Source organism: Equus asinus, chromosome 27 (assembly GCF_041296235.1).
Source record: "Equus asinus isolate D_3611 breed Donkey chromosome 27, EquAss-T2T_v2, whole genome shotgun sequence".
NCBI lineage: Eukaryota > Metazoa > Chordata > Mammalia > Perissodactyla > Equidae > Equus > Equus asinus.
Window position 1 is genome coordinate 32,742,079 of NC_091816.1, and position 9,239 is coordinate 32,751,317.

The following is a 9,239-nucleotide window of genomic DNA, read 5'->3' on the forward strand; positions in this document are numbered from 1 at the left end:
AAGACATCCTTGATCTGCCCAACTTGGATAAGATTTCCATGGCTGTGAGTTTCTTAGCAGGAGAAACTTGAATCCATATCCCCAGCCACCAGTACAGGGTGTAGTGCAGAGAAGGTGCTCAATAGGTATTGAAGACATAAATGATTCAAAGAAACAAAATGATACCAGGAGGTCTCATCCTTCCAATTTAATTCAGGGAAGAGACATTAAACATAGATTCTTCAGTTCACTTCGTTCTTACACAACAGAAACTCCTCCCAGGGCACATCCCTGGCATACGAATAATGCAATTTCTTTTCCTCCTCAGGCAGACACTGATGTGTGAGTCACAGAAATGATGCATTGGACCGTATCCATAACCTGTAGAAAGGACAAAAACTATTTGTTTTGGGAAGAGAGGCTCAAGCTTCATACAAGGGAAGGAATGATTCGGTCCAACCAGGCATCCCCACACTGTATTGCTCATGAAAGTGTTCTGTCTTACGCACCTCCTCTTCCCCACCTCGTCCCTCCTACTTGCTTGTTAAACAGGAGGACAATGCTGGTCTTCAAGAGCTTGTTATGAACAGAAATTTTTGTGCAGTAATTTGGAGGATGGGATAAGAGACTTCAAATACTCCTCTTGGGTTGACATATCACAGAGCTGGCAAGTGTGACATCAGATATCTGCTATTGTGGAACTGTCAACTGATGTCCTTTGGAAGCAACAGATTCAACTTTTGTATTTTCATCTTCCTGGAGCAGGGTACTACTGAAAACAATATGATACCCCAGCCCCTAGCCTAGGGAAGGAGGGTCTACATACATATTTACTCAGTTATGCAAACATACACACACTATACGCCAAAACCGTTAGAGGGATGCCAGCAACCCTCTGAAGTTCACCCACAATTTCCAGGTTTAGAACCCCTGCCTTCAGAGTGTATCAGATACATCCTAAAAATAAGATTCACGATCTACAATTCAAGTCCCTAAAGGAAAGGACCCTGAATAATCAAGGAAATCAGCTGAGGTGAGAGAAGTTCCTAAAAGAGAAAAAAATATCCACCTGACTCTAAGCCAGGCCTGAAAAAACCTGCTCCTTTTGCTTCTTTGAGGGTGGAGGAGAGAAAGCCTACACTCAGCCCCAAGAAGGAAGGGTCTCTGTGGTCCCTCTAGTCCAAACTGTCCACTGTTAGTCATTAGCAGAAGTCATCAACTTTGGAACCCAGGCTGTAGAGGTCACCAGGGTTGGCTCTCATTGGCCTCAGTGCCCACCCCTTGTGGAATCAGTGCCAGGGATGGAGAAGGCTCACACTCCCCCATGTCACCCCACTCATGGACCTCAGCTCTGCTTCCACTTTGTTCTGTCTGCCCCATTCTACCGGCATGCTGCAAGGGAGATGCTTAGAACTGGGCTTTTAGCAGACAGCTTTACAAACTTGCTCATCATGAGCTCTTGTATCCCCATCTTCAAGCAAAATGGTTGTAGCTACCATGAAAAGGCCACCCATGCCCATCCTGTGCTTCATAGCAGCTATGACCAAGGAACTCTGACATCTGGGCCACCTATACCTGGGAAGCACTAACATCTCTTTACCCTAGTATTGTAACCAAGAGTCTCATTGTGGAGGAGTCCTGCATATTGTCTCCTTATAATTCCCTCACAGCCCACCATAACCTACTCTTCTCTTCTCTTTGAGTGAAATTTAGCCCAGTGAAGAAACAGACTTGGCTCACTATTCTGAGTAATGCAATAGAATCAGTCATCATGCCCAGTGGGTCACAGTAAACAGACTCTTATTAATCCAAAGCAGAAAGAAGGAGAACAGTGCTGGGGGACACTGCTGCATCCAGCTCTTGTCCCCTCAGCTCATTATCTATCAATTTTGTGAATTGATGCTCTGGAAGGCACAGGTCCCCTCAGCAGTGAGGCATAGGAATGGCATATTTGATTAGATGAATTTATTTATTTTAAGATAGACTATTGGAAGAGGACAAAAGTGAGGGGGAGACGGAGGACTAAGGTGGGTGAGTACAAAGCACAACATGGCAGTAGAAGAGATTGCTGACTTTCTGCAGGAAGCAAGGTTCAAACTCTCAGCGTCCTGTCAGATCACATGGTGCTCACCCACACAAGGCACTTTTCTCCCCCCAGATCCATGCAGCTGTAGTACTCTATAAAGCCCTCCAAGCTGTTCTGTGACAATCAGCACTTCTATGATGCAGGGAATGAACAGGGAGGAAGTCAGTCTCCTGCCTCCCTCTGTCTCCCTATCCCTGCCACCCCCTGCTCAAGTTAGGGAGCAGAGTAAACCTCTAAGTTTCCTCCAAAATGCCATGGTTCTAAATATGTGAATTTCCTTCTTCTAAAAAACCTCTAAGCTGCTTCTTTCCTTGCTCTTAGAGCCAGTCATTAAAAACGACGACTCTAGAATTAGGCTAATGGTAAACTTTAGAAACTGCATCAGCCCACACACACATGCCACATACATCTTTCTTAAGCAATAAGAGGGGACCGGTCCCGTGGCCGAGTGGTTAAGTTCGCACGCTCCGCTTCGGCAGCCCAGGGTTCAGATCCTGGGTGCAGACATGGTACCGCTCATTAGGCCACGTTGAGGCAGCGTCCCACATGCCACGACTAGAAGGACCCACAATTGAAATATACAACTGTGTACTGGGGGGATTTGGGGAGAAAAAAGCAGGAAAAAAAAGTAGATTGGCAACAGTTGCTAGCTGAGGTGCCAATGTTTGAAGAAAAAAAAAAAAGAAAGAAGAGGATCTTTGCAAGGGTGTCATTAGATTGGCCAGGGAAGCCTGCCATATTTTTGTCCCATTTTTTCCCTCTCTGGTTTCAGTGTTTCTTCTCAGTGCCTCACGTGCAGACAGCCTGAAGATGCAAACCCAGTGAAGCACTTCAGAAATGTCCCTTTTCTCATGGTTCCCATTTTAGTATCCCTACACTGATTCTGGGTAACCAAGGCTATCCTTCTGAAAGTGGAACAGGTTGGAGAAAAGAAATGAGATTCAGACATGGAAGGGAGATGCCAAAGGGGGCTTACCTGGCATTACTTGAGAGAGAAAGAGGACAACAAAGATGAGAAGGTAAAATAAATTCATGGTGCCAATTCAGCAGACACTTCTTTTGAAGCTACTGGGAAGGAGAAAACAAATGGCACTATAATGTGGTTGAATAAAAATTAGTTTAAGACTTCCTCTTTTATGTGTCTGATCAGGGTGATTAAATGCAAAAGAGAATGTCCAGTTGCAATCAGAGTACTAACTGCATTATATACTGGACAATGAACACCCATGAAATCAACAAGAATGATGATTAACAATGCACAATGCAAATGACTAGAATTGATGAAGGACTTGCTTTATGAAAACTTATGAATAGTTTGTATGACTCTTTTTTCCATTTATTCTCATAAAACTAGTATAATCTGCTATTTCAACTCCGGGTACAAATACAGTCACAATGTAATCTTCTATTTTTCCGATAATCACTCTAGTACTTAGTAGAATGGAACTTAGTAGAATGGACACCATCACTTACCTTTTGTGACTCACCTCCCAAGGCTCTATTCTCCCTGAAGAGGCTGTCTTTCAGATCTCCAGACACATCTGGAATCTATTCTATACTCAGCTGCGTTGTGTCACCAGGCCATGTGTTCTTACTGAGGCCTGGTCCCCCCGAGTCAGACCAATGAAATGTGTCTACTGTTCCAGCAACAACTCTGCTGATTCAGGTCCTTGTCCAGGCCACGGCCATGTCTCATGACTGATGGAGCCTCGTGTTCTCGGCTGTCGTACTGCCCAGCACAGCGTAGTTCCAGGGTAAGTGAAAGCTGAGGGGCTTTCCTCCTTTGCCAAAGCCTGAAGAAAAACTAGTTCTCTTCCCAGATCAGGCCCTTGTCTTGAGGCAGAGGCTTCAGAGCAGCCTACTCCTTGATTTTTCTTAACCTGTTGTTTCTCTCCTCTGTCGCTGGGGTTTGGCCGGCCTACCCTAACTTAGAATCCCAGGGAGCTGGGGGTGAGATTTCCATTTTTTCTCACCCAGAAAATCTTGAGCTCCTTATAAAAAGTGATCTTCCTCATTCTAAAAGAATCATTGTTTATAACAAATGTCTGCAGAAGCGGCTGACTCGAGCATTTTCCCCTCTTATGGTTGATTGCTTGTCTTACATTTATACAATTAATTAGAAGCAAACAAGAAGAGCATATCGAAGGTGGTTATTGTGCCCTTCCTACAATCAGGCGCAAATTAGCCTTAGTTTACACAGCCCCTCGTATTATCCCTAACCACACACATGAAGAAAACAGGATGAGAGATATTCAGCAAGGTGATAAGGTTTGTACCTGGTGAAATCAGAATTAGTCAGGAATCGGGCTCCAGATCCTGAGCTCTTTACTACTGCAGGATATTCTCCTAATCTCTTTACATAAAGATTGGCTATTAGAATCAAGTGAAAATTATTATACATTCAAAAAGAGTGATAAGTTGGCTGATAACTTTCCATAGACTAGTGATAATTTAGAAATTAGGATTTAAAAGTAAAGATTTTTATGATGTTAACTAGCCGATTTAAAAGTTCACTGTTTAGCGAAAATGTGCAAGAATAAACAAGATTATTTTTACAAACAGCAGCATGATGACTTTCACTGTCAGTAGGATTTATAACATTGCTGGGCTGGAAATATATGGCACTGGGCCAGGAGTAAAAAGGCAAAACAGAGAAGCCACAAACAGACCATGTAGATCCTGACATTTAGTTTATGATAAAGGTGGCCTCTACATGAACACAGAGGGAGGAGAGTGGACTATTTTTCTAATGAATTTTGCAGAGTTATTGACTATCCACTTGGAGAAAAACTATTCTGTATTCTAAGAGGGAGCATGAAAATGGATTATAATGTTTGTTCTACCTAATTTTTAGATTCTGAATGATTTACAAAGAGCGTGTGCATTATTTCTATAAATTAAAAATTAAATGACAATATTTATTATTAAAATTAATAAAATGTCAGAAGGATTAAATATATTAGACTTTTTAGTGTAAAATATTATACATACCTCTATAGACTGAATGTTTATGTTCCCTGAAATTCATATGTTGAAGCCTATTCCCAGTGTGATGGTGTTAGGAAGTGATTAGGCCATGAGGGCAGAGCCTTCCTGAATGGGATTAATGGCCTTATGAAAGAGATCCCAGGAGGCTCCCTTATCCCTCCCATCATGTGAGGGCACAGCAAAAAGACAAACATAAGTGAACCAGAAAGAAGGTTCTCACCAGACACCAAATCTGCCAGCACCTTGATCTTGGACTTCCAGCCTCCAGAATTGTTAGAAATCAATATCTGCTGTTCATAAGCCCCCCAATCTATGGTATTCTGTTATATCAGCCCAAATGGACTAAGACATATTGCAAATACAAGATATGTAACATATGCATGATTGATACAAGTGTTTGAAATCTTACCTGTGATAGTGAATTTGTAACACTTTTCCCGTAGCTGTACTAATTTTTGTTAAATACTTTGAGAGCATTTGTTAAGTGCATACAAATGTAAAATTGTTCTCTTTCTGGTTATTTGAAATGCTTATCATTATATAGTAACCCTCTCTTTACCTAACATTTTTTTTTTGATTTGATGTCTATTTTCCCTGATAAAGAACAAAATTATACTAGCTATCCCTCGTTTATGATGCTTCTAGTGTCTAGTTCTATCCTTTACTTTTAAGCTTTATAAGTCCTCGAACTTTGATTTTCTTTTAAATATCATCTAGTTCGAATGAATTCTCTTATCCAATTTGATCACTTCTTTTAATTGCCAGGTTTTGTCTGCTAACATTTGTTGTAATTACTAATATATAGGGACTTATTTCTAACACCGCACTTTTTTATTACTATTTGTTTCCTTTTTCTATGTTTCCTTAACACCTTTTGTGCCTTTGTTAATTGAGTCCTTGTTTTTTTTGTTTTCTGGTTCCATTTTTTCCCTCTAGGCTTGAAAGTTAAATACTAGATTTCTATTCTTTTAGAGGTAGTTGAAATTCTACAAGACAAACTTAACAAAATCTAAAGTGAATACATTATCCTCTCTCCATAAATAGAAGGACCTTAAAACACTAATTCTGGTCACTTCCTCTGATGTCATAGAAACACAGAGAAGAACAGTGGTTGCCAGGTGTTGGGGGATGGAGAAAATGGGGAGATATTTATCTAAGGGTACCAAGTTTCAGTGATGCAAGATGAATAAGTCTGGGGATCTAATGTACAGTATGATGACTGTACCTAACAATACTGTACTGTACACTTGAAACTTGCTGAGACTAAATCTTAAGTATTCTCTCCACATACATCCACACTCAAAGAGGTCATTAGGAGAGGTTATGAATATATTAGCTTGATTGTGATAATCATTTTACAATGTCTACATATATCAAAACATCAAGTCATATGCCTTAAATATATACGATTTTTATTTGTTAAGTATACCTCAATAAACCTGAGGAAAAAACACGCTTTATATCTCCCCACCTTTTAAAAAAAACAATCATGGAGAATGTAAAATGCTACCGCCATTCTGGAAATTGGTTTGGCAGTTTCTTGAAAAACTAAATCAACACTTATCATACTACCCAGCAACGACATGTCTGAGTATTTATTCCAGAGAAACAGGAGCTCATATCCACACAAAAGGGTATAGCAGCTTTATTTGGAATAGCCCAAAACTGCAAACGACAACAATCCTCCAATAGATGAAGGGCTAAAGATACTTGTAGTCCATCTATACTACAGGATACTACTCAGCAACAAAAAGAAATGAACTGTTGGTACACACAATAGCTTGGATGGATCTCTAGAGCATATGCTGAATGAAAAAAATCTTGAAATGTCACATACTACATGATTCCATTTATACAGCATTCTAGAAATAACAAAATTATGGAGATGGAGAATAGATAAGTGGTTCTCAGAGGTTAGGGATAGTATGTTGGGAGAGTGAATGTGACTATGAAGGGATAGCACAAAGGAGGTCTTTGTGGTGATGGAATAGTTCTGTATGTTGATTGTGGTAGGGGTTACACAAATCTGTCCCTGTGATAAAATAACATAGAACCATACACACATCATATCTCTGTCAATGTCCTGGCTTTGCTATTGTGTTATAGTTAGGTAGGTTTCAGTCTGCCCCTGTGATGAAATAACTTAGAGCTATATATACACTCATCCACATGTTATACCAAGGTCATTTCCCTGATTTCAACATTGGGCTAGAGTTATATAGATGCGGAAATAACCATTGGGGAAAATGGGTGAGGGTAAACATAACTGTTCTGTACTTTCTAACTTTCTGTGAACTGATCATTTTTTCAAGATAAAAAGGGGGAAAATGGCTCGCCCACTATGGAAAACAGTATGGAGTTTCCTCAAAACATTTAAAAGTAGGATTATCATATGATCCACTTCTGGGTATGTAGCCAAAAGAATTGACATCATGATCTTGAAGAGATATCTGCACTCCAATGTTCATTGCAGCATTATTCGCAATAGCCAAGACGTGGAAGCAACCTAAGTGTCTAGCAACAGGTGAATGGATAAAAAAATGTAGTGTATGCATACAACAAATACAGAGACTGAAAGGATTTAAAAAGAGAGAAGCCTGTTCCTACAAGAATACCTCATTTCTCTGATTTTATGATGACATTATTGGTGTATTTCTTCTGTGTCTGGAAAGATACAGGTTATGTGATAGTGATAACAAGGAACTAAGCACTTAGAAGACCTAGACCCTTGTTCTTCTATCCTTAAAACTCATTGTCAGCCTTCCTTGGCATACTGAGAACATCGGGAGCAGAGTGCCTCTCACTTCTTTAGACCGTCTCACCACTCTCTTAACGTCTCCAATCCATCAAACCATCCCAATTAGGATAGCTTTTGAAGAGAATTTTATTTTAATAATTATTATAGACATTTAAAATGTCTGTTTCTTTAATCCTATCTGAATCCAATTCTGATAAAATAGATTTCTTTCTATCTCCTCTCCCAACCCTACACTTTAAGGAGAGAGGATAAATCTGAACCAGAAGTATGAGGCTCCTTAACAGACTCCTGTAGACCCCATTAATATCTGGTTCCTCTGGAAAATTCCACTCGTGGTCATGTTTCTCCTGGAGGGTGGTCCCTGAAATCGACTGACTGTTCCACTCGGAGAACATGGATTCAGGAGCCAGGCAGTTGTAGAGAAAATAGAGAGGATAGAACAAAGCAAAGGGGTGGAGACTCTGGGACCAAACGAACAGTCCATCTGGGCTTTTGTGCAACATTCCTGGTCTCTAGTGTGAGCAAGCAAGTTGTTAAGAATATCAATCTGGCCTGGACATCACCAACTGAATCCTGTTGACCCCTTCCATGGTAGAAATAGGGTGCATGTTTCCCTGAGTATTCTCTGAGATAGAATTGGAGCATTCCTATGGTGGGAGGCAGGTTTCCATAACTATTCTTTCATGTCCTACCTGTCCTGTCCTCCGGGTACTAGTGACTTTGGTCCTTGTGAGGAAAGAAACTTCTTTTCAAGTACTCTGGTGTCTAGCGTCACTAAGTGTAGGCAATTAAACATACAAGTTAGCTTAGCATAACCAAAAGTGGTGGATAACTGTGAACAGAAGGCCAGAGAACTGAGGGCTCTATTTCCTTGAAAAATTTCTTATTGTAATTCTGGAGCTCATAGCACAGACTGTTGGACATATGTCCCAGAGTAAGAGAAAGCTAGTATTTCCACTTGAATGTCTGCCCGAAAAGCATGATGCCAATTTACAGAGTATCATCTTTGATGTGTTAAAGAACTTATTGTACATCCTTCTGAGGGGCTTAGGGGTCCTAGCATCGTCCAGAATCTAGGAAATATAGAAATAGAGTCACTGTGAAACTAGCACCCTGGGAGTAAGATTGCAATGAATTATTTTCAGCAGTAGCCTCTGAGATAAAAAATGTAAACAAGTATTACAGTAGGAAATTGTGCTGTAGAGATACTGCACTAGCTAATAAATGAGAGAAAAATTAAAATGGTAGGCATGGCAGTACTGTTATCTAACGTGGGCCAATTGGGTTAGGGCAAGACTTCAGGTCAGCCCATTCCAGAATCTGCCTCTTTATTTTAAAAACCCTAACAATTTTCAGGGATGCCCAAGAGTAAGCACAGCCTCAAACTCAGAAGAACCAAGTGACTAACACCCACACAAGGCAGAGATA

At 40.5% G+C, this 9,239-nt stretch overlaps 1 long non-coding RNA gene across 1 annotated transcript; it reads right to left on the reverse strand.

The window, feature by feature from the left end:
- Positions 1-139: 139 nt before the first annotated feature.
- LOC106841387 (uncharacterized) lies at positions 140-3,744 on the reverse strand. Its single transcript, XR_001400619.3, has 3 exons — positions 3,539-3,744; positions 3,042-3,133; positions 140-360 (listed from the first exon to the last, which is right to left on the reverse strand). It is a non-coding gene; the product is annotated as an uncharacterized lncRNA (long non-coding RNA).
- Positions 3,745-9,239: the final 5,495 nt, after the last annotated feature.